General features: G+C 45.1%; 1 protein-coding gene across 5 annotated transcripts in view; it reads right to left on the reverse strand.

Moving 5' to 3' along the window:
• The window catches only part of RBM47 (RNA binding motif protein 47), an 81325-nt gene that overhangs the window by 17148 nt on the left and 37988 nt on the right, over positions 1 to 26189 (reverse strand). The window contains exon 1 of one of the 5 annotated variants that reach the window (XM_009935505.2): positions 13895 to 14140. The exons of the other annotated variants lie outside the window; for them this stretch is intronic. The gene's annotated coding sequence lies outside the window, so the exon portion shown is untranslated. Of the gene's footprint in view, positions 1 to 13894; positions 14141 to 26189 lie in introns of those variants that run through there. 5 annotated transcript variants of the gene reach the window in all.

Below are 26189 nucleotides of genomic sequence, written 5' to 3' on the forward strand. Positions count from 1 at the left end.
TATCCACAAGCACTATCAATGCCCAGTAGAGAACATTTCCAGGATTGAGGCCCCTCAACGATCTGACATCCTGGCCTAGAAACTGCAAAAGATAGTATTCAACAAGATATCAATGATGATATCTGAAATAATAAAGTGAGAAAACTTTCCTGAACCTGGCAGTTCTTGCATGGCTTTTTGATGATCACAAGTGAAAATTCTGCCCATGCATATATGGTTTTGCCATGGCAAGAGTGAAGCGACATTGATGAAAAAGTTAGTGGTGTGCCAAAGCACCACCAACTAAGTCTAGAGCATCCTACCAACACGGTTGTTATTTTCGCTGCTTCTGCAGTGTGATTTCTGTCAATGCAACGTGTGTTTCTTGAGTGTTTTTAAGCTACTGCAGTGCCAAATCAGCCACCTCAGCTTAAACCACTTCTGAAGGAAGTCTGGGTAAGCGAAACCCAGTCTCCTCCCTTATTTTATAACGCACTTTGCTGCAAGTCATTCAGAACTTTGTCCCAACAAGTTGTGTAACACGTATGTTGTACCGTTTGCCCCAGCTCCATCTTTTACCCAGTCCAACTCAAAATAATTTTATAACTCTCAGCTATCTCAGTAGGACCGGGCACTGGCTGAAGCTGAAGTTATTATCCTGCAAGATATTGAAGCCACATGTTGAGGAAAGCTGAGAAGATGCGAGATGGTTTGTGTAACCACTCTTATCAGCTTTCCAAATCAGGAAACAACACAACCCTTCCCTTCTCCCCAAATTCCCGTATTTCGATCTAGTCAACAAAGTCTATTATTACCATGGTCAGACAGGAAAATGTGTGACATATAAATAAAGTGCAGTGTAGTCACTTGGTATGTAACAAGTCTTTCCTATTCTGGATGAGCTGTACTTGATGGGAAACTTTTCGCGGCGTTTGTTTACCATGAACGCAATTAAACAGTGTTCTCTTCAGAGATGCTGGTAAAGATAAGTGTGTCCTCATTAACTGTCTGCTTTAAAAAGCATTCTTTCTAGGAAAGGAAGAAGTGTTTCATTCAGTGTGGACTAAGAGCTTGAAAGCTTTTGCCATAAGAAAGACAGGAAAAATGATCTTCTGCAACTGAGAAACAAACCCACAACTAGACTCATCTGTTAATTATTACACAGGAAAGATGAGACATTCACCTATTTCACTTCTTGCCTCTTCGAAGAAAAATCATATACATATGAACACAGTGATTTAATTTGATGATTGAAAATGTCTGTGAAAGGCTTTGCTGAACTCTGGGGAGTGGGGATATGCGTGCACGTGCCTGTGATTTCTGCTTGTTATTATAATGCAGAACACTCTGTCTGTCTGTCTGTGTAAGCATTATAGTACCATGTTCCACTCTAGAGTGCAACCAAGAGTATCTAAAAATGTTCGTAAACAACAGTTCCCTTTTCAGCCTTTCTGATTTAACTTTTTCAGCTCAGTCTTCTGGAGATCCCAGAGTGAAACGTAATGCATCGCGCCTGTTCATACAAAGCCTACTCAGTCAATTTTATAACAACAAAAATAGCTTCAGACTTCTCAGTTCGCCCTAATCTTACTCACTGTTCTTATTGCAACACCCCCAGTTTTGCATTTACCACGTGAACACCGCGACAACAGGGAGGCCCACCCCGCAACCCTGCTTTCAGCAGGAGGCAGAGATTTCAGGGCAAGCTGCAAGTGGCCCAACACGTACCCTCCCCCTCAGGTCACAGAAATGAAAATCAGCATAAAGCAAACCGCAGCTGGGATGTGAATGTTCGCTGCTGAAACTACATTAAACTCACAGCATTTGGCTTAGTCAGTGGCTGGGTGTTGGTGTTGTTTTTTTTTTTCCTTTGTGCACTGACATTTGACCCCTTTTATAATATGCACCTTGCACCACTGAAACCCAATTAGTTATTTATTAAACTCAGGTACCAATGGCTGACTTGCACACACCACGCTTTTAACTGCCTGGCGTTGCCCGTGCGCAGAGGAGAGGGGCATGAAAGGCAGTCGTCTTTGCTGTGAAATTCTGTCATATCGGCAGAAAGGAGCTGCAAAGTGCAGCAGTTTGTACCTGACCTCTGATCGAAGAAATTTGTACAGACCTTTGAACCTTGGATTGAAGTTGAGAAACAAGGTTTACAAGTACAAGGAAGAGATTTCCAGCACTCGTTACCTGTGCCCAGGGTTAATATTAGAAATTAAAAAAAAAATGTTTAACCAAGGCAGGGGCTCTCTCAGGAGGCACCATTCCTGTGCTGGGTTAATTCAAGACAATTTAAGTCTACTAAAATTACAGCTTGTTTGGAAATATCTGGGGTATGGAATAAAAATTTCTGTGCACTTCAGAAAAGGAAGTGAGATTTGAGACAGATGCCACCTGAAATTCACCTTTTGCTGACCTTAACTTGGATCTTTTTTTTTAAATTAAAAGCTGAAGAAAGAAGACAAACAACATTTGATTCAAAATAATTTCTTCAACAAAGAATGGAGCTGAAATGCAGAATTGAATAGAAATTATTAAAAAGAATAGCAAAATGGTTCCTGCTTTGTTACTTTAATTATTTTTTTCCAACACATTATCTAATCTCGGTTATACAGTGCAGAGCTAAATGAGAAACCCATGGAAAAGTAATCAAACCAACAACATTACAACAAGGTCTTGACAGACAGTCACATGGCCTGTCTTGATGAGCAAAACCAACATATTTTGCAGTCCTGTTAGATTAACTGTGTCAGTTTAACTGCAAAGCTCTCTCAACTCTTTCAGACAGTGGCAGGGTCTTTGGTGCAACACCATCAGCTAGCACCAACACGTGCCACTGTCGACTGTGATGGGTGTGAAGGCCTTCAGAGATCAGCTGTAACAAAATGACTGAAAAAGACCTTTCTGCCCTTTCTGCAACCCAGCCTGTCAGGCCATGGATCAGTGCGAGGGATGGCAGTAGGATTTTGTTGTGACATCCCTCACACGCTCCGAGGACTGGCTGTCATCCATGCTTGGATGTGCAAAGGGAGAAGGAGCACCTTACACACACATTTTGAAGCACGGCTTCAATCCCACCTAGCTGGGGACAGGACACCATTATACACAACTGCTGCATCTGGTCCACATTTGAATGGACAATTCTGTCATTGGTTTTAATCGAACCTGACTTACAACAACTACATTTCCTTTTCTTTTTTTTAAAAAAAGATTTTAGATTCAACAGTTTTTTTCCAGAGTGAAGTTCAAGCTTCACTATTGCTATCAGCACTGACCCCAATAAAGCAATAAATGAACAAATAAATAAATGAGGGTGCACAGATTAAGGTCACATGCCCTATGTCATATACAAGCCTTAAACGTTTCACATGCTGCTTAAGTAGAATATGAATAGAATAAGACCAGAACCTGATTTTCTTAAAATGCTATCAAATTTTCAACATACAGAATAAGTTATATAGATCCATTTGTACTAATAATACTTGCATATATGCCCTGCTTGTTCAACCGTCCTAGTCACCTTCAATCTACAAGCCCAAAATTCTATACCTAAAGCTAATAGCCCACTTTTAAAGCTTGATTGTTATGTCGATCTCTCGAAAAAGCAGAACAAAATACCAGGCAGCACAGACAACTGTACAGACAGACCAATTGAAAACACAAGGTCAGGTGGTTGTAAATGGCTACCTTTCACTTCATTAATTTCAGACAGTAGAAAAAATATCTCTGAGATGATTTTATTTGTTTTCTTCTGTCTACAATACCAGTGATTTAATTTTCACTGTTCTGACATTCACTTTGCTGTTTGCTATGCAAGTTCTTTTAGATATCCACATGTCAAGCTCGTAGTTCTAGCTTAGAAGTAGTTGCTTCCTTCTCAGACAACCCTTTAGGACCCTCTAAAGGAAGACAAAAACCCAAACCCAATACCTTGACAATGACACACTTTCTGTTTCAACTCCCTGATAAATGAAAACCAGATAAAAAGCCCTACAGAGCAAACAAGATTTCCCCTACCTCTGTGGTCCCGCGATCGAAGTGCAACAGGTTAAGAGGACTTGCGCCTTTGCCCGAGCAACCTTTCTTACTAGAGGCAAGAGCTGTGTAACCTGGTTATACAGTTTATGCACTTCTTTATTGGCCAGCGAGCGTTAGCCATTTAAATTCCTTGGGAGTCATTTGTTAAGGGCTCTTAGGCTGAGGCTAAGTGGGTGGGACGGGAGGGAGAGGGGATGTTAGCGCTGCCAGACGCAGAGAGCTCTCCAAAGCGGTTTGAAGATTAATAGAAAACCATCTGCAACGAAGAGATCTTTAGACGGAGGGCTGGCTCCAACCTTCAGGGAAGTGCAGGAAAGAGAAACCATGACATTTTCGCAGGGAGGAGTAATTGGAATAGAAAGATTTAATTCAAAATTCAAAACTTGGAAAAAAGGGAGTGAAACATGTACAAACAACTCCTTCCTAGCACAAGGTGCTGTGCAAATAGCTTGAGTTACTCACAACAGATAAGATAAGAAAAGGGCATATTCTGCTTGACAGCATGTGGTTTTTTCAGCGAAAATTTTTTTTTTTCTTTATATGTGTCTGGCAAAATTTTTTAAGGCTGCATTTGTTTGGAAGAAAAAAAAAAAATGGTCTGCAGCTCCCGGAGCGAGAGGTAGGTCTACTGATCTTGTCACCGGCAGAATGGTAGGAATAACTCCGCCTGTGCCGCGTACCCGCTGTGCACCGTTTCAGCGGCGAACACGGAAATGCAAATGTGTTTGCTTGAAAGAAAAAAAAAGAGCCTGATGCAGAAGTAAAAGCACAGGGGTGGTAAAACATGATTCATGACAGCAGAAACAGTCTGTACATAACAACGGAGCATTAGGCCCCGGGAGCACTTAGGAAAAGCAAACAACACACCTTCTCGAGCAGCCAAGAGGAGGAACCGTGAAGAAACGCTCTCTGGATGATGCATTTGCCCGGTTGGCAAGCGGTGTGTGCACAACCAGCCAGCGGGAGAAGAGGGAGCAGGGCATGCCTTGGGAGGCAACTGACTTTTGGGAAAGAACACAGCCCAGAGAAAACGAAAAGAAAACAGCATCTCACACAGGCAAAACCATTACAGCTTTTAGTCCTTTCCCAGTTTTTTCTACTGGCATAGCCATTCCTTTCTTTTCTGTTTTATTCCAAAAAGGAAAGCTTGGTCCAAATCTCCAGCCAAGCAGCACACAGTCAGCAACACCAGGGCATCCCTGCGTGGAAGGAGAAGTGTCCTAACCTCTCAGTGACAAACCGCACAGGGGTGGATTCTGCAGAGGAAGCGCTGTCAGTTTGTATCAGACAGGCCTGCAGCATAATTTGTTCTTGCGCTCTGGGTGGTTTAATCTGGACATGTAATACTTAGAGACATCCTTGTACCGCAGAGTCAGATGCTGGTCAATAGAGAAGAGAGGTGGGGGAGTCAATGTGTGTAGAGATCAGAGTTCTAAAATTAGAAGGCTCCAAGTTTGAGAGAGAAATGTGGGGGATGGCAAAGACTGGCCAAAGAAGCATCTCCGTGGCAGTTTCTGAGAGCAAATAGGAAGGGCAGCTGTTCTACTTCCACTGCAAACCCAAGGGTGATTACAATCTCTCTGGTCTCGCTTTCTATGCTTGTTTATCCACAGTACTGTGGCGTGTTAGGCGCTGTACAAACACACCCACAGCCTGGATCCTGGTCCCAAGATGCCTGCAGCCCAAGTCTACCGTACAAGTCTTTAATCTTCAGAACTCCTCTCTGCAAATGCTAACTCGTTAGCTACAAGAGCTGCAGAGAAGCAGGTACCGCTCTGCTGGCAGGGAAGGTGCAGCATGGAAATTAAGTGGTTTACCCAAGACTATAGAAGGAATCAGTCTCAAATCCAGGAATAAAATCTAGAAGATTCTGCCAAAAACAGATCCACGCCTCAATCCCACTGATCTATATGAGGAAGTGACCATGAAATATTTAGCCAGTATAAGCTCACAAAACTCCCCTCCACCAGATCAATTAATTTTTCTTAAAGTCAGTGTCCTTCTCTTTACTTTGCGTTTTTCTGTTGGAAAATAAACTAAACTTTTAACCATAAGCGTTGTAAAGCAAATCCTTTCAGCTGCAATCGTGCATCTACTTGAATGCACAGGGAAGACTATTCTGGTGTAAGCGCAATGAAAAAGCACTGATGCTAGCGAGCTGATGGCCGCACTTTCAGAGGGCTCTTCAATATACTGTGTCGGTCAGGCTTATGTAGGAAGGCCGCTCAAACCGCTGACTTTCATTTTATACTTTCACTTTTAGCTCCAGCTTTTTGTTAGTTTCCAGGTTATGTTCCCATTATTGTTTAATGCAATGAACATAGAACCATAGAATCATAGAATGCTAAGGGTTGGAAGGGACCTTAAAGATCTTCTGGTTCCAATCCCCCTGCCGTGAGCAGGGGCACCTTCTACTAGACCAGGGTGCTCAGAGCTCCATCCAACCTGGCCTTGAACACTGCCAGGGAGGGGGCATCCACAGCTTCTCTGGGCAACCTGTGCCAGTGTTTCACCACTCTCATGGTGAAGAATTTCTTCCTAATATCTAATCTAAATCTGCCCTCTTTTAGTTTAGAGCCATTCCCCCTTGTCCTATCACTACACACCCTTGTGAAAAGTCCCTCTCCATCCTTCCTGTAGGCCCCTTCAGGTCCTGGAAGACTGCTGTAAGGTCACCCCGGAGCCTTCTCTTCTCCAGGCTGAACAGCCCCAACTCTCTTAGCCTATCCTCATAGTAGAGGTACTCCAGCCCTCTGATCATATTCGTGGCTCTCCTCTGGACCCGCTCCAACACATCAGCAGATCAAGGTGCTGCAGGGTATTCTGAGGTGCTAGCATCCCCAATGGCAGAGTCTGAAAACCCATTAATTTGTCCTGCAGGCTGCGCTTTTGTAGGGAACCTAAGAAAGTTGGGCACAATATTGCAAGTGTGTCCTCCAGCTTTCCCTGTCATTTCATAACAATCACATGACTTTTTATATGCCTCTTTATGATGACATATGGCATCGTGAGAGTGATACACCTAAGGCAGAGTGGAAAAGTGTTAAAAACAGAGCCATCCGAACAGCAGGGGGGATGGATTCTGTATACGCACACATGTTCCTCTCCTTGTACAGCATCCACTGTGCTGGTGTAAGGACATAAACACATCTTCTCTCCTAATGTACAGCTTGACTGCAACAACGAAGTGTCACCATCCATTACAATAATACCATAAATATTTAGTTGTTTCCTCATTTTGATGATTGACAGCTAAGCAGGGGCCAAACCCTAATGAGGTGAAAGAGAACAGCGCAGAGAACAGTCCATGCAGACCACTCCATGCCCATGTTTCCCACAGACCTTCCATTTCCTTTTATTCTTTCCTGTAGTGGGTTTAGTTTTACCTAAAGAATTGTTCTCCTGAATACTGTGATAGAAAAGGCTCCACATTTGAAGAAAAAATGTGAGAGTCACTGGACTGTGCTAATGCCTGTCGGATGGGGACCTGCTCCCTGCTGCAGAAAAGGCCTTCAAGGAGTCGGTGTGCTTCCCCTCAGCTGACTCTCTTCTACAAGCAGACACACAATCTGACCTCTGCTGATCAGGTGCACTGGGCTGCTCCACTTGATGACAAGCACTAATAAAGCGTTGCTTCTGCTCACTGAGGTTTTTGCAAAGATCAAACCCAAACGCTTTGGGAGATCCCAAGGCTATTTACAGGCTTATCACTTTGTTGGGGTGGTGTCATTATCTGGATGAGAGTGAGTATTTTTGATTATCATGGTAGGAAATAGGCCTTCGAGAGATATTTCAGAGTGGCAGCTTCGCATCCTGTGACAGCGCAGGCACGTGAGCAAGTGAAAGAAGGGAGAGCAAGGAGTGAGCGGTGGTGGATTGGCTTTAATGGTTATATTCGGTCTTCAAAAACTACTGAGAGACTGCAGTGGAACGAGAAGGGAACGTGCTGAGCAAAATATTTCACCAGAAGGACGTATGAATTTAAGAGTGACCTGCAAGGTTTCCAATCTCAACCGCAGAAAACCTTGACAGTTTATCAGTACATTCACACATAAGCCTGTCCTCAGCCACAATACAGCCACAAAAATTAGGTTCTCATAATGTAACAGACAGCCTTTTCTTCCCTTTTCTTTCTTTTCCTTCGCTTTCTAACAAAACCACTTTGTGTTTGGTGGAACAGGTTCCCACATGTTTGTAGAACCATTTTATTGCCTATTTGAATGTTTAAAGAGACAACACCACTTTATTTAAATGAATAACATGTTACTTTACACCTGTTCTTACACAATGTGAGTTAATACAGCACAATTCGTCATTTCCTGACTTTAATAAGTTATTGCAGACCAAAAACTGGGCAGAACCTTCAGAGAACATACAGTCTGTACCACAACACTCTTCTTTTTTTGCGGGCGGATTGTATACAACAAGCACACATATAATTATATATCTCAGAACAGCTTTACTATGTAGTCTCAAGAGATTTTCAGAGGTATTCAGGCACCCAGGCAGACACTTGGAGACAACGGTTTTCCAAGTTCTCTCACACCGAAGCCTCTTCCATGCGCAACCTACATCAGTGCTTTGACCTTTATCTTCCCACACCATGAAGGATTCCCAGTAAATGCCCTTGCAAAGGTGGACTCCTCTTCTGCTCTGCCAGCTCCAGCCACATCCCCCACCCCAGCGTGGAAAGGGCAAAGTCACAGCCCTGAAGGCGGAGTCCCACCAGGGGTAAATTTGGCTAAGGACACCTTGGGCTTTCCCCTTTTGTTTTTAATCTTAGACTTCTCCAGTTCATGGGCAGCAAGAGTTGCCCTGATGACCTTCAAGGTCACTAGACAAAGCTTTTGTTTTGTTTTCAGCAAACACTTTAATTGTCATTCTGCAATGGAAGTCAGCACAGAGGATCACCCTGGAGAGTAGGCTCAGTTTCCCCATGTGCAATTTTGCACTTTTGTTTAAACCTGAAAGCAGGTTTTAAGTTCCAAAATGTAAGAAGACAGGTACCAAATAAACCCATGGAGCACAATAGATTTTAACTAGCACATGAAAAAAGAAGGGAACCAGCAAAACCCAGAGTCTGTTTTTATACAACCACAACCATTACATTCCTGTGGCATGTTTGCTTTCCATTAAAATAAATGCAGGGTGGGTTCTGGATAGACATATCTACAAGGGAGATTAAGATGACAACTGCTTTTCAGTCCCTGGGTAAATACAACACTCTATGGGAAAAAGGTTCAGCCCTCACTAGCCTGCTGTGGCTGCTCGAGACCAGTGTCTCACACCGCAGTCCCACAAACATGTGAAACCGGTGCTGCCAGCGTAAGGCCCCGCTCTGTCCTCCCCACAGACACCCCGCGCAGCCTCTGCTCGTGCTGCCACCAGCCCTTGTGCAGCTGCACCCCACGGACGCGCTGCCCGAACCTGGCGCTGGCCGAGGGGAGGAGGGAGGTGGGAGCAGTCCTCCTGCCAGCACGCCTGGCTTAAGGCATTTGCCGAGTCACCAGCGTTGAGCAAATTCATGGGAAAACAGGGGAAAGGTTTCTCTCGAAGCCTGCTGAATCTGGTTTCACGGCACAGCTCCCGCTTTGGAGAAGCCGTTGAGATTTCACAGTGGGGTAGGCGAGAGCCTTTCTGTAACGCCGAGGAGCTCACTGAACCATCCAGGGAGATCAGAGGGTAGAACAGCAAACTGTTACTCTTTAAAAGTTCAGATCCAGCTAGTGAATTTTGGTGCTGCGGGTATTGAGAGGCTAAAGGTACTGGAGGAATCAAGGAGGAAGGCTCAGCGCGGTGGTGTGAGCTCCACGGGTCACTGAAAGGCACCCGGCGGCCACCTCCTGGGGCTAGCAGGGGTATCCAGCCAGCACAAGCCGGACGCGTACCAACCCATTTTGATAATTAAAAGGTTCCCAGCAAAAAACATTCTTGCTGTTTCCCTCTGCGGCCTTTTTGCAAAGGAGAGGGTCGCAGAGTTTTGTGATACATGTTCACAAGAGGGAGGATAAAGACCTTCAAACTTCTATTCGCAGGAGGCTTCCAGAAGCGGGGTGTGAAAATGAGCATGGTTAGCACACGTAATCCTCATTTCCTCTCTTCCAGCAATTGCTCTGCCCTTTTACAGGTCGCAGGAGAATATGAGAATATTAAGCAAAAGAGCTTTTCCTCCCACCAACAGGCATCATCTCTGGTTAGGGCACAAGCTTTTCTGTTTCAGTTCTTAGTGTCTCATTGAAAATAAGACAATATGCATCACTCGGAAATTGTTTCTAAAAAGAGGTTATCAGAGAAGGGAACTGACACAGTTTCCTTCAGGAAGACAAATTTATTTTTCTGCCTCCCAGTAACATGAAGGAAAAACTTAGACTAGAGGAGACTGAATGAGCTGCGGGGGCATTTACCATATCCATTAACTCCTGTGTCTCTTACATTATGTTTTATTACACGTTCCCAATGTCCATGAATTTTATTACACGTTCCCAACATCCAGAATGCTGATTCATTGTCAGGATTAGAAAAAGCAGATTTTTATGGTGCCGGCAGAGTCTGAACCGCCACATGTGGAAAAGGCATCATTACCAAAGGAGTCTGTGTCAGGTAGACTAAGCTCTATACCAGCCCCACGCTGCCGGAATACCTGGGAAGGGACTTTACGTGGTAACAAGCTGCTGTGACCGAGTCACCGGTGAGTCGGGAGCGGGGTCACAGCTCCTGGCCCATTGCCCCGCCTTGGCACCGGGCTCCATGTCCCCGTGGCCCGCCGTGGATTTGTCCGTGCCGTTACACGCTCTCGCCTTACCTAACCTCACCCCACACCCCGGCTCCTCCTCCGTCAACACTTGCATCCTGCCTGGTCCTCTCCACTGCTGACCTTCGCTACAGGCAGGCAGGATTTGGGCTGCACACCTGCCTCCAGCCGAGCTTTCTGTGTTGTACCAGAAACCAGCTGCTGGCACGCCGCGCCTGAGCCACTGCGGCTTGCTCTGGTCTGGGGCTGATTTCAGCTACGCTGCCAGTCTAAGACATGATTCTACAGCAGAGGAAACAGGACAGATTTGCCTGTTCTTCCACCAAATGTGTTATCTGCAGCTCAGGCAAGCCCTAAAGCTACGCCTATACCGAGCCGCTTGCGTGGTGTAGAAACACAGGTATAACACAGGCGGCTCTTGGTATGAACTTTGCAACCCTGTGGTAAAACCAGTCACGGTAACCAAACATGCTTAGATAGTAAAAGGGCACTTTCACCTCCTCAGCTGCGCCTGGGCTGGGGGCCACCGCCGGTGCGGGGCTCTCGGGCATCGTCCCCATGACTGCCAGAGCTGCCCCAGGTCACCCCATGGGGCAGAGCCGGCCTAAGCAAACATGAAAGCGCTCGAAGGTTGTGTTAATGGGCAGCTCTCAGTAATCACAGGAAGGTGATTTCTTTACAGGACTGCACGTTTGCTATAAAACATTTCTCTAAGAAAGACCTCAGAGCATTGTTGACATAACTTAGTTCTATAGATATTTGACAAGATAAAAGCCAAAGTGTCTGTGATTTCGAGGACCATAATATCTGAAACATTTAGGAATGAGAAGAATGGTCAGAATGGGTGCAATTATTAAATCCATTAGTTAAAATGCTCTTTCCCTTCCTTGGTAATGAAAATGTTTTTACAATGACCTAGGATCTGCCGCTCTCAAGCCACTCACAAAGCCAAAGTGGGAGGTATATCCCATTCAGGACACACCTGAGCCCCACTCTTCCTATATCTAAGGGGAAGGTTTGTATTTTCAACAGGACATATCCAAACTGGCAAGAACCAAACCCTTGAGTTCAGACTCAGAAACTGCATGAAAATGTCCTGAGACAGAAAGATCCCTTTCCTTTGGCTAAATGAGTGGTTGGAGATACAGAATGAGCTCTTCTGAGCAGTATCCACACTCTCACCGCTGCCCTATTTATCTCTCAACGTTCTCCTCTTCTGCAGCGTGGGTGCATGTAGACCCTGTGACTGCCCAGGGTAGGCACTGTGGGCAAGTCCACCTTGCTGGTAGTTGGTTCTCCAAGTCCACCCTGGAGAAGACTTCAGCTAAGATATTGTCTGATCCCAGCATGTTTTGTTCGTTAGCACAGACGTACCCGATGGGAACTACTGTCCTCAACTGTTGGGCATAAATAATGCTCTCCATGCACCTGAGACGTTAGCTGTTTGCAAGGAGGTCTCTGTAACTAAAGAGGAAATTGTGGCTTGTCAGCAGGTTAACCAGGTGACAAATGACCATAATCCCACAAAGATATTCCCATGTTTTGAGAAAACAGTTAAAATCTTCTCAGGAACTTTAAAAGGTCAGTGACTTTACCCTTCTCAAAAACATGCTAGGTAAACTCCTAAAGGAAGCACATTTAATTGGTGGGAATACATACAGGTTGCATTTTAAACGTAAGCATGTTACCAGATATCCAGAGAAAGAGCTTGCTACGGTCTCGGTGCAGCTAAGATGGCTGAAATCTGACCTTTCTAGGCTTGTGTGCTGTCTTCAGAGCACCACTGGAGGCAAGCAGAGACCTACGTTTGAGGACGCTGCCCTTCCTGCTGCATTGCTGGAAATTATTCCAAAAGAAAAAGGAAGACGTTTTTGTGCAGTCTGTCCCAGTCTTACCCCGCTTGATTCACCAGTACACGATTCAGCACAGAATCTCTGAATATGACAATGTGTTGCTGTCTAGTACACAGATTAACGTGGCAACAACCAGGTTGTCACCTGTCCTTCACCTGTCCAAATCCTTAGACTTCCACATCACCCCTGAAGTTTGAATTTTCTATCGGTAAAAGGAACTATTTGCTCTCTTTATGTTTAGGAGTGCATGTGAAGAGGTGGTTGAAATTTTGTCGGTGTGTGAGTTCATCTGAATGAAGCCAATTCACTTCTGGTGCCACATCATCATGTCTGACATGAACAGTGTCACACCAGGGATTTAATTTGACTCCTGATACGTTTCATGGTATGAAACTGGTGGGATATACAAGACAGCGCAACCGAGAAAATACAACTAAAGCCATCAGGTGGTGAGGTTTCCCTTGTCTGGATCTTTGGCCTTTGTAAAATGAAGCACAATCTTTTCCTGAAGATGTGCCACAAGACCAATGAAGAGTAGTAAAGTTATACTGACACTTTAGACTGTTTTTCTTTGGAAACTCTCAATTCTTTCGGGAACAGTTACTGTTAAAAATGAAACCTAAGTAGATTAAAATTGCCTTGCTTGTAATTTCCTAAGTATATTGATGGTGCCAGCAAAAGAAAAGTCATTTCCTTATGCAGTCACTGAGCTACGCCATTTCAGAGAAGAAAAGTGTAATATTTTAGTTTGTCCATTTACTCCCAATAAGACCATTTTATACATATGCAAAGGTTACTTTTAGTCTGTTACAGATCACCTAAAAAGATTAAACATAACATTAAAAGAGCAATTGCGGAGTACAGCGTGACAGCTGCTGTGCATGCCACTTACACCTCTGCGGCGCAGCAGGACACCTGCGATCTGGAAGAACAGGAGCCTCCACAATGCCTGCCCATTTCTGACAGAGATACTCAGTTGTACTCAAAGCACAGTCAGCTTCACAAAAGAAACAACCTTCCTGTCTAAAGCATGAGACAGTCGCTTGCATTTAGTGACTAAGACAACAGATTTCTCTGAAACAAGGACTTTCCATCACCACCTCCTCTATGAATGCTTACACTGCATTTTAGGGCATCTACTACTGCCCAGGAGGCTGAAACAGGTGCCTCACTGTCCAGGGTCCCTCTGACACAGCCTGCAGCCCTGCTAAATACCGTAGGAAATACATCCACGACCGTAATACTGCTGCAGGGTACAGTTACCAACCTTCAGGTTGCTCCTCAGCCGGCCAGCAGCAGAAGGCTTCCGCCCCTCTAAGCCGTCGTGTGCCCCGTGCCACCGTCGCGGTTGCGTCCCCAGCACCCAGCTGCCCACCGCTTCGAGACCTCAGCTGGGTACTGCGTAGGTTGTGGAGAAACAGCAGGATGGACCTTGTGCTTTCAGATGCTCTTTTACTGAATCTACCAAGGGAACCTAAATCATTACAACCCCTAACGACGACCGGAGCTGATTAAAGGGCACTTTACAAAAGGTTCCTCCCTCGGTACACTGTGATCGTGTTTCGTCAAGAGCAACCAGCTTCGCTCCTACCTCCTCTGGACAAAGGTCAGCATGTCGAAATGAGCAAAGTCCAGCAGTAGCTCATGGTTAAACAGCTAAAGCCACTCCATCTTGCTGCAGGTGCTCCAGAAGAAAAGCTGCTGTGACACTCCAAGTTCACAGATACAAACTAGTGTAGAATTCAGCAGGGGAGGCAGTGCATTTCGGCACAGGAGACAAACAGCATTTGCCACTGTAAGTGAGCAAACAGGCAATAAATAGACTCGTTGTCTTTGTCTGGGAGTTAATTTCCCTGTTTGCACGCCCTAACTCTTGCACGCTCTTCCTGGTTTTGCTGAACGCGTGGTGCTCCCAGCCTGGTTTCCTAAAAACCACCCCACGCCCCACCCAAGGCGTCCGAACTCGCGCCGTGTGCTCCCAGTCACAGCCACTGGACCTGCTGCCTGGCTGCAGCCACGCAGCACGCCGACGGAGAGGTCTCAGAGATCACACAGCTCTGGGAAAGCCAGGGCTCTCTCAGAGGGACGAAATTCGTATCTGGGTGAGGGAGAGGCAGGTACAGCCGAGCTTTTTCCCCAGCCAGAGAAGCAGTGGCCGGCTGGGCTGTACAACGTGACCCCAGCAGCCACCCAGCCTGCAGGAACGGGGTGCAGAGAGCGGCAAGGCAGGAACACGAAGGGTGGGAGGATGGGAGGAGCTGGGGGCACTAGATGGAGCTGGAATTGCTCTGCATTCCGATGGCGATACTGTAGAAAACCAGACTTAATAAGGTCTGCTATTCATAGATCAGCCAGTTATAATGATGTTAAATCCTCTAGTCCTTGTCTGTCAAATTCACACTGAGATAAGTAGGAACTAAACATGCTCAAGAGCCTTTGAAGACTGTGTAAGTGCCCAGATATTGGCCTGGGGAGGTCTGACTTTAAATACCCGTGTCTTAAAATGACAACATATGAGAAAACAGTTCTGTCTTTCAGACACAAACTTTAATCATTATATTGCCCAACTCACAGAAACCTTACCAAAATTAGGCAAAAAGTGCACAGTTACATTCTAACCTTGAGTAAAAATCAAATTTCTAAGACTATGCTACACTTTCATTTAATTATGCTTATAATATTTTTTAATTAACCTGGACCCTAAAACGGTCCCTCTGTCTCCAAAATCACTAACTTTAGACTTCCTTAAGTTTACTACAGATAAAAATGTAAAGGTACTGGAATGTCACAGAAGAAGTAGCGAAAACATCTAAAAGTACGGTCTACAGCAGAGAGAGAAAAAAATGGATTTTGGCACTTGTGGAATGGGAGGCCATGTATGGAAAATCCTGGCTACTGTTTTGCTATTTTCAGTTCATTAGTAGCAGCGTTGTCTCCAGAGAGCACTGGTTTCCTTCCTTCCCTCCTTCTCTAGAAGGAGGACAATGCACAGAAAGAATAGTTTGAAGGAGAAATTCTTTTTCTCTTATCTTTTTGCATCTCTCAGTTGCTCTTTATAACAGTGCTTCATTTTCAGGCAATAGTAACACAGGGGACATATTCAGGAAGAGCTGACCTTCTACTAAACAAGCAAGAAACACCTAGGACAGGTAGAAATCTGAAGAGTTGACAATGCCCTTTAATAAGGATGTATAAGGGAACAATCCCACTAGTTGTCTGCCTGGTGGTTTGGAAAGCCCTGACAGATAATGTACTGCACTCCACTGTGCATTTATTTCAGCAATGGGAAAACCCAGTTTATTTATTATCCCATTATAGGACTTTGTTTCTGATGTCCTTACTCTCAAAAGCAGCAAAAGCACCAAAACAATGTTTTGTTTAATATCAAACAATGCTCTTTTTTCTCATCAGAACAGGGAAGCCAACACTTGCTCAACTGCACAGCCAGCATGAATATAACTATACATTTAGACTGGGTTTATAAAAGAAAATAAGGAAGAGTGTGAAAGCAGGGAAAATTTATAACACGAGCAAAGAGAACGCATCACTACCTGTCAGGAGTTTCTCTAAGTGCTTGTCAAGCTGCAAGCACAACGCTCTACAAACCCCGGTGTCAGTTCTTAGCTCAGAAAGAGGAACTGACAGCTGGAGATGTGGTGCGAGGAAAAAGAATATGTTGCAGTTAGGTGACAGACTGGCATGCAAGAGCCTCACCTGACGCTGCTGGGCACAGGTTGCTGCTGGGGGGTCTCGCATCTGAGGTGGGTTCTCTGCCCTCCTGGCTGATTCAGAGAAGTTCTGTCTCTTGTTTTGGCCCAGAAATTACATCCTGGACATGAAAGCTTAACTGAAACTGAATTTTGTGGTTCTAACCATGCATGCTCTCCATGAAAACTATGTTTTGTTTAAAAAAAAATCTCAACAAGCCATAACATAAGCACATAACCCCCTACTTAGCTCTTGTGTCTTGTGGAGGAGCTGCAGACAATCCCTTCTGAAGGAGGATCGCATTTATTCCCACAAAGGGAAGGAGGAGATTCCCAGTGGAGGCAGGACTGGACCACTGCCTGTGCCGCACCTCCATTCGCCCTGCGAGAGAGCAGAGGAGGGTACGTGTGTCCTTACTATTGCTCCAGCTGGTGAAACCCTCTGCCTGCTTTGGTCACCGGAGCAGCTCAGGGCAGTCCCATGCGCTCTGCACATCTGCACCGTGTGCTGGCTCGGTTCGCCTGGTCACTCTCTGCCTAGCATCCACACTGCATCAGTGCTTGCTTTTGGGTCCTCGTTTGGACAGCACCAACCAGCTAGTCCTGAGCAAAGCCCAGATGTGGCTCCAGGGACAGACAAAATGGATTGGCCCGTGCCAGGTGTGGCTGCCTGGGGTGACGCAGCACAATCTTCCAAGAGGATCATTGCACCCACGGGTGTCCCTGTGTGACTCCATGCTGCGGCCAAACGCACACCCTCAGTTTCATCACACCCCTCTGCTACACTTCAGAGCTGACAGCTGACAAATAGCTCCTGATAAATGGCAATTATGCCTTAGGACTGGGAGGGTCGTCACAGGTGCTAGGGAAGACCCAGGACAGATGGTACGTGGATGAGCCAGCCTGCTCCGGAGGAGTTAGCAGAGCACCACAGCTTCTGATATAAATAATAAATTTATATTAATTTAAATTAATAAATTGTCTGCTACCTACTTTTTGTTTTCCTCTCAGCAACACAGCATAGTCAGTAAATGTAAGTGAAAACTTACAAAAGTTACTCTAAACAAAATTTATGTCCAGTAGGCTCAATAAATTTGGAGATCTGAGGCGCAAGCTGCAAATGTTTGGTCTCATAACTCCGAAAGACTTTGTGTGAATCTACTGAAACCTGCCAGGAAAAACCTACCCTGGGCTCAGGTGAGGTAAAGCTTGTTTTACTTCTGGTTGCTTGGAAGTGGAGCAGTTCTCTGAAATGTAGGCCTCCAGCTAAAAGGTTATTTCATTTATAAATGTGAAGAAACTCGCGTCTAGCATTGGAGCATTTTGAGGGAGGTGTAAATATTAATATGCATATCCCCACACTTGCCCCGGCACATGGGCAGTTGCACTGCAAGTGGTTAAAAAAACCCATAAACAAATGAAAAGGCAGCCTTCCCCCGGGAAGAGACCAGCAAGCAGGGGAGACAGAGGCACCTCATGGCACAGCCTGCCGCCGAGGGCATCAAATCACCGAACAACACGGATGAAGTACTGTGCTCTTCTACCCAGCTCATACAGAAAGTGTCCCGCTGGTAGCAGGTGAACAGGAATGTCATATTTCACAATCATATCTTAACAAGGGGGTGACACTTTGGAGATGAGAGGCTGTGCAAAAGAAACAGGCTATTTTTAAAAATCAAGCCAAATGCTCGGAGAAAACCTTCTACAAAGTCTCCGCCAGCACAGCTGTGTTTATGGGTCTATTCAACCAGCGAGTAGCTGGCTCAGATTTTGAGTGCAAGTAATGATTTAACATCGTGACCCAAGCAAGAAACTGGAACACTCCGAGAAACAATTTTGGCGAGGGTGTATTTAATGAGGCAGAGTGTCCTGTTATTTGATGGCATGATGTCATGTGGTGGGAGCCATTTTAAGTGCTGTATAATCATGTGAGAAGCTGCAAAGGGTTGAATGCTTCCCCCTTCAGTACCAGCCCAGTCAACACCGGTCATGTTTCTGTGTGATGCCCCCCTCAGCAAGGCAAAATTGCTGTCTTTGCATGGGACCTATCTGGTGATGGGCCTGGGTACAGAGCTACCGTGCACATGTTCTCCGGACAGCTGGCACTGCGAGCTGATCGCAGCTCTCCTGCCCTTTGCTGTGCATTTTCCTTGCTTTTGGGTCTGGGGAAGGGGTCACATCTTCCCGGTATTTGTGTCTGTTCGTTTTCACATGAGCAGTCAGAGGAATAAATGAGAAATAGAACATGCTTGTGAATCAGAAATAAATCCTGTATGAAAACTGACTTGAACAGATGATCCAGATGGGTACATTTGTTCTGGTGATGGTTCTCCTAAAAAAAACACCTCACTGCCTCTTTAGTCAACCCCACATTAATTTTCTAAGAAAGCCCCAAAATATTTGACCTTATCCATCTCTTACTGACAGAGCTGACAGCAGACTTATACACCCTATAAATTAGCCATATGACTAAAAACTGCTACTCCCAAATATTTTTATAAGAAAACAGGAAAATCTATTGCACATAAAAATACCACCAATGTAATAGTCTTATCTGAGGTCTGAAAAATATCCATTCACAGCCAAAAATATTTAACATTTATAGAATCATAGAATCATAGAAAGTTTTGGGTTGGAAGGGACCCCTAGAGGTCATCTAGTCCAACCCCCCCGCAGCGAGCAGGGACACCACTAACTAGATCAGGTTGCTCAGAGCCCTGTCCAACCTGGTCTTGAATGTTTCCAGGGATGGGGCCTCCACTACCTCTCTGGGCAACCCGTTCCAGTGTTTCACAACCCTCATTGTAAAGAATTTCTTCCTTATATCTAGCCTAAACCTACCCTGTTTTAGTTTAAAACCATTACCCCTCGTCCTGTCACTGCTGTCTCTACTAAAAAGATTGTCCCCATCTTTCCTATAGGCTCCCTTTAAGTACTGAAATGCTGCGATCAGGTCTCCGCGCAGCCTTCTCTTCTCCAGGCTGAACAAGCCCAACTCTCTCAGCCTGTCCTCATAGGAGAGGTGCTCCAGCCCTCGGATCATTTTTGTAGCACTCCTTCGGACCCGCTCCAACATTTCCATGTTCTTCTTGTGCTGAGGGCTCCAGAGCTGAACGCAGTACTCCAGGTGAGGTCTCACCAGAGCAGAGTAGAGGGGCAGAATCACCTCTCTCGACCTTCTGGCCACGCTTCTCCCGATGCAGCCCAGGACACGGTTGGCCCTCTGGGCTGCCAGCGCACATTGCCGGCTCATGTCCAGCCTTTCATCTATCAGTACCCCCAAGTCCCTCTCAGCAGAGCTACTCTCGATCCTTTCATCCCCCAGCCTGTATTGATAGTGGGGATTACCCCGACCCAGGTGTAGGACCTTGCACTTGGCCGTGTTGAACCTCATGAGGATCACACAGGCCCACCTCTCCAGCTTGTCCAGGTCCCTCTGGATGGCATCCCGTCCTTCTGGTGTCTCGACCGTACCACTCAGCTTGGTGTCATCTGCAAACTTGCTGAGGGTACACTCGATGTCGCTGTCCATGTCATTGATGAATAGAGCTGCTTAATTAAAAAAGTAGTTTATTTTGGTGTTTTTTCAATCAGATGAAAGTTAGATCTGAAATGGCCAAATGCCAGTTGCCGAGCTATGTGCAACGGCTCCTCTGTTGGGAACTGCCATCACCTCTAACACCAAAACTCCATCTGCAGGTATTAGAGTATTGAGCATTAGCTGCCTTCCAGAGCCAAGGTGGTCACCTGGATTAAAGAAGAGAAGCAGACAGAGGTTGCACTCATTGACTCGCTCGCAAATCTGTTTGTCAGATCCTTGCAGGTGCCCCCCTTACACAAACTCGCAGATCTTGCATGCTAACAGTCTGAAGGACACAAACCAGTCATATTTACTATTTTTCGCTTCCCTTAAGAAAGAAGTGCCTGCTGTCTTAACACAGAAACTAGTCTATAAGCTAGAATAACCCTTTTAAAATTACTTGGACTTCACTCACAAAAACATAATATTAACTACAAGTAATTTACATAATTACAACTCTGGAAAACCTGAGTTTAAACAAAACAGCAAACTCCCTAGAACCAGATTGGACGAGTAGAAAAAGAAGACACAGATCCTATCTCCCCCAGCCTGGCATGTTAGCACAACACCATGACCAAAACATTGTCAAAATCTGAATTCCTAAAGCACTGTCAAAATCTGACTTCTTCAAAACAATCTTTTTTCCTTTTTTTTTTTCATACATCTCCAGTATATTCAAGAACAAAACCATCAGGCCTCAGAGTTCAGCACCATGATAAACTTAAATGCCAGTTAATAACTTGTCGAGCAGAGCCATTGCGGACTCCGGACACAAAGTCTGATGACGTTGCTGGAGAGTGGTACATGCCCATGACTAATAGAGATCTGCACCATGCAGTGCCATGATGGGGTGCTAATATACAGCCCCTTCCCTTCATCGGGTGGGAGTTTAAAAAGGCTGCTTGCCTCCGTAAGGAAAGAAAGGGAAAAACTCATGACAGCATGAGTTTGCCAGTTTTGCTAGTGTCCATCAGAAATTTTAAGATTTGACTAAGAATGATTATCATGCCTGTTTTGAGATAATTCGCTCTTGACTTCTTTTTAACCTCATTCTCGAGTTTTCCACGAAACGCATCTCTAATTAGACTCCCAACACAGCAAAGTATCCAAGCAAGTGAAAACATTTTAAGTCTCATCTATGTTAACACAATTACAGTGTGTTTAAAACGACACATGTGCTGGCTGGGGCAGACCCTACCTGCCTCTCCCAAAATGTAGCCAGAGGTCTCAGTGACCTCCCTGCCACTGCAGTTAACGCACAGAAGAGCTTTCACTGTGTTTTCATACTGCCTTGAAGACACTCCCAAGTAATTCAACAATTTCTTTATTGAAACTTCCTTGTTTAAATGCAAATGAAGAGCAGAGCTGAGCCTACAGTGTTGAATGAACATAAATTGAAATGCCTTAACCGGATTTCAACTCCATGCCTTCCCTCTTTTCTTCCGTAGGGGAGATGTGTCATCACGAAATTTAAAAGAAAGTTCTCTATGTATCCTGCTTCTGTTTACAAAAGGCTGCTCACCTTTCTATTTGCCATTTTAAAAACTAACTAAAAAGAAACACATTCTTTATCAAAAAAAGTCCTTTACGTCTGTGCAGAAAGCAGTCACTTTGAAAAACGCTCAGTTGCAGACATGTGCATTACTCCAGTTAGTGAGAGTCATAGTATTTCTATCCACCATCAGCATTAACTCATCAGCCATTTGCATCAAAATGTTCTGCAGCAGAAAATGGATTACTACCTAGAGCAAAAAAACTTAGCATATGGAACCGCACTGAATTAAACAGTTGTGCCTGACTCTGTTTTTAATGTGGGCTATCTGTTATTATGCTGGTAGTACAGAATCACAATGATGGTTTTCACCATGGCTGATCAGAAAGAAATTCTTTTATTCAGCCTCACTGGAGAAATTGCACAGCACAAAATGGACCAGGAAGGTCTTCGCTGACTTTAGTCCAGATAAACCCCACTAGGGTTTATCAGAAGAGAACTGTAGCCTGTTGAGCCTGTCAAAATATGTTTCTGTTGGATTTACTGACCATTCCTCTTATCTCCAGATCGTGAAATGGAGGAAGCGTATTGCCTGTAAGCCTCTGGAAACCCTTCCCCCTCGGGTGTGGGCCATCTGATATTTTGGTGCACAGAGAATATCACAGGACACTGAAGCATAATGTCTTTCAGAAGCAGAAAGATGAGGAAAATGGAGAAATCAAGAAGACAGGGTTGTTTAGGCCCTTTCTATTGCTCCTCAGCACTGCCGCCTCAGATTTCCAGTGAGCTGACCTCACTCTGCTACGGGCAGACAGGCAGCTTCTCTGATGTCCAGACGGCTGGACATCGGCCATTCTTGCTGCTCCCCCACTCCCTTCACCCACCACTCTCTCCGTCTGTTTCTGTGATACCGCTCCTCTCCATGAGTTTTTTCACAGGGTTGCCTTGAGCCCCCAGGTGCCCAGAGCTCCTTCCCTGCCTTCCTGCCCTCCCCTCAGCCAAGGGTGACCGGGCTTCCCCATACCCGTCAACATTTTGTGCCCTCTCCGCAGAGAGCTCTTGAATCGGTGGTGCTCCTCTTTTGGGTTAATGTGCTCGATCATCTCATGCTCCTACCTACCATACTGGGTTTGCAGCCACTGTGATTATGCCTATACATACAGCATCACACAGTCCATACAATGTCCCCCTTGCTATGGGGTTCCCACCCGACTGCCAATGCAGAGCTAAGCTTTGTGCTTCAAGACTGATTGACAAGAAGCTTGAAGTGAAAATGAAGCAGTGGTAATACTTCCAGTAACTTCCGCTGTATCTAATCCCCACCATCCGTGCTGATGGTACCCACCACCAAACCAAACAAGCTTTCCATGCAGTAATCCCAGGCACTCCTCCTACATTTTCACGGATATAGGGTACTTGAAGAGACCTGTAGAGGTCCATAGGCACATCCTATAAATTTTTAGTACTGCAGCATGAATTTTCTCCTGGAGACCCATTCAGAGCCATCCTTGCTGTTATGTCTATTTAACAGCTCAGGCAGGCATAGCCCTATCAGAGCATTTACTCATAAGCACAGCCTGATGAAGCCCCTCCAGTATGCAGTACGTAATGGCAACGTAGTTCCCAAGGATAACATTAGCAGGAATAAACATGATGCCAGGTAGGGCAGCGTTGGCAAAATCAAGATTTTAGCTATCAATCCCACCGGCTGACACCAACGGACTGAGTAATTCCATTGAACTCAACATGAAGCTGCGTATCAATGAATTTTCTATTTCAAGGCCTTAGTTTGAGCTTGCTTTATAAAGTTGTCTGCCCACACAGAGCTAACGACAGGTGTGGTGTGCGCATCTCTGGGAGCCGTTCAAGAGGAAGAGCTTCACGATAGCAGTGGCTGCCCCAAGTATTGCTTAGAGAAGCATTAGCAAAAGTGTCATAAACCAGGTTACAAAAAGCTGTTTCTATGCATTGCAGAATGTTTACATAGCAATTTTCCCTTTAAAGCATCCTGAGTTTTCAGGTGAAAGTACTCAACTGAAGTAAAGCTTAGCATGATCGCAGCTGACAGTCTGTCTAAGGGCTGCTGCTGGGGCTGTATTCAGTTGAAATTACAGAAACTGCCCAAAGGAAAGAAGATCCAAGCAAGATGTGCGTTTTTTTCTGGGCACCGTTAAAAAAATACATCACTGCTATAGTGCCACAGCATTGGTCTGATAACACCTTTGCAGGAGGTAGGAAGGACTGGAAGAATGACTGTTCTCCTCAGCTCTTCAGAAAGGACGCAAAGTCAGTGGAGACTTCACGTCTGCAAAACACGACTCCCTTCATTCAACACCAAAAAGGTTTTGGTTTGAACAATGTGTTTTCATTTTTAAGCCAAATACTCCTTAGATACAAGAGAGACAATCTGACGACCTCTCAAACTTCATTCCTTCCAAATAAATGGCACTGCAGCTTTTGCTTAGTGCCTTTTGTTTTTCGCTCTCGTAGGCTGGGAGATGCAGGGAAGAAGACCAGTAAACCCACAGGAGTCAGGATACTGTAGCATGAGAAGTAAGCCTTCATTTGTTCAGCCCCTAGAAAAATTATTTCTACTAAAATTATTGGTTATTACTTATACTTTTGCCTTCCAGCATGTAAGCAAATACTGTTTGATATTGACAGCTGTTGTTAAATGGTGGAAGTAAAGAGAAACCTTGTGACCCAGCAGAGGGGAGGGGAGGGCAGGGCTGCCGTTCATTTGGGTAGATATGTTTAATCATCAACTATATACTGCACTCTGATCTGTGCAACGTCTGATTCCTGATGAGATAAAAGTTCTGAAAGGTACTACCGAAAGCAACAAATTGCATAAAGAAATATTCTCGTTGAAAGTGCACATTGCAACGAAGAAAAAAACTGAATCAAGATCTAAGCATTCATTTCTCATTGACATCATTGGGAACTGCATATACATGCATCCAACACAAAATAATTTTGGTAATTAAAATAATTAAAGTTACTTCATTTCGCAGAAATTATATTTCATGTTGAGCTGCAATTCATGGGTTAACACTCTGTAATTTTAGCAAAATTGAAAAGCTGGGGTTTCAATGCATCACTAGTACTTACGCTCAGCTGGAAACGTGCAAGGGTAAGTTTGCCTGTCTCTAATCACTGTCCTTTGCTTTTTACCTGATCATTTCATTCACTGCAGCAGAAAGAGGAAAACCAGCGTATTGTCACAAAAATGTGCTTCTGAAACTGGCTCTGAAAAGGTAAATCTTTTCCCTCAGAAAACTCTTACTTCTATAAAAGGTGAAAATGCTCCAGTAAAACTCACACTTCTGCCCTAAGGAAACATACTACTTAAATGCTAATGTTTTAAATTGCTCCCAAAGTAACTTGAAAGAGCTATTCTGGTTGTGTGGGTGTTGTACAAGTGGACAGCTATAGTACAGATTTTCCAATATTCAGAAAGAAAAGCAGGGAGCCGCATCTCCATGGAAGGAACGAGACTCTGGCCAGAGACTGCAGAGCCACTTGCTCTTCCATCTCAAGTCCAAAGCATCTGCAGTGGCCTTACTCAGGTGCCATGGGGCTGCTGTGTCAGGGGAAAAAAACAATGACTATGAAGCTCTCCACTCGGGGTATGTTCTTAAACAAAGAGGTCCAGCACAGCAAACCCCACGTAACCTGTCTGATCCAGGAGATCTGTTGTCAAAGCCTTTGTAATGGGGAATCAAGGAAAGCCACTGTGACATCTCACCGGTGGTGTGATGGCTGCTGCACAAACAAGTGCAATAAACAAACGAAAGCTGCTGGAACGATCGCTCGAACGCAGGAGGTCGCTGAGAGCACTGCCCAGATGGTCCTCGGGGCACCCTCCCGGTGACAGCCCCGTCACCCACCCGGGGAGAGCGGGGACCGCGGCTACTTCTGCCACAGCGCGGCACACAGGGCCCTGGCGCAGGCAGGCAAGCTGGGAAGCCCTGATGCTTCCTGGAGAGGAGACAGCAGGGTTTTGCCGTGCCCCCATCGCTCTTCTGTAATTTTGACTGCATGGGGGGTTTTGTTTGGCAGGGTTTCTTTTTTTGCCATGCAAATATTCAGCATCTCTGTTGAGAGTATCACTCCCTTCCAAGGTATCTGAAAAGACTATTCACATTTTAATATATCTCTTTAATGTGGACGTCTCTGGTTCAAATATAAATAGGATATTTGGAAAAGTGTCACGGTGAGATCTTTGTGGGATCCATGATACTTTATTTTGCATAGGTCTAGCAATAACACCTGTGCCACAGGGACTGCCTTTAAGGGTAAAGAGAGCCTTTTTTTAAACTAGCGACTCTGTAACCAGCCCGGGCTAAGCGTTGTTCGCGCTCTCTTCCACCTCATATAGCCAGAAACAGAGTTTGCAGACCAGGCTGTCCTCGTGATCGCTGGGCAGCCCTGCTCCTTTCAGTGTATGTACAGAGGTTTAACCGACAGAAACTTGGTAAACAGCTGTGCTGAAAATCAAGGACGTGGAATGAAACCTGCACGCTTCTTTTTAGCACATAATAATATGCTGTTATTTACTGAAACAGCTAAAGTTGCTCATCATATACAGATAGTTATGATGCCCTTGCCCTGAAACCTGTGTGTCTGACGACGTTTTTCCTTGACTCCTTGATTCAGAGACGGAAAGGGGTTGGCATTGCTCTGAAAGAAGTCCTCTGTAGTGCAAACAGGACTCAAAGACTGAAGAGATTTTGTCAACAGCCCTATTCCTTCCATATAAGCCACATAATCTCCCTTATAG

This window comes from Opisthocomus hoazin, chromosome 5, assembly GCF_030867145.1.
Source record: "Opisthocomus hoazin isolate bOpiHoa1 chromosome 5, bOpiHoa1.hap1, whole genome shotgun sequence".
Taxonomy (NCBI): Eukaryota; Metazoa; Chordata; class Aves; order Opisthocomiformes; family Opisthocomidae; genus Opisthocomus; species Opisthocomus hoazin.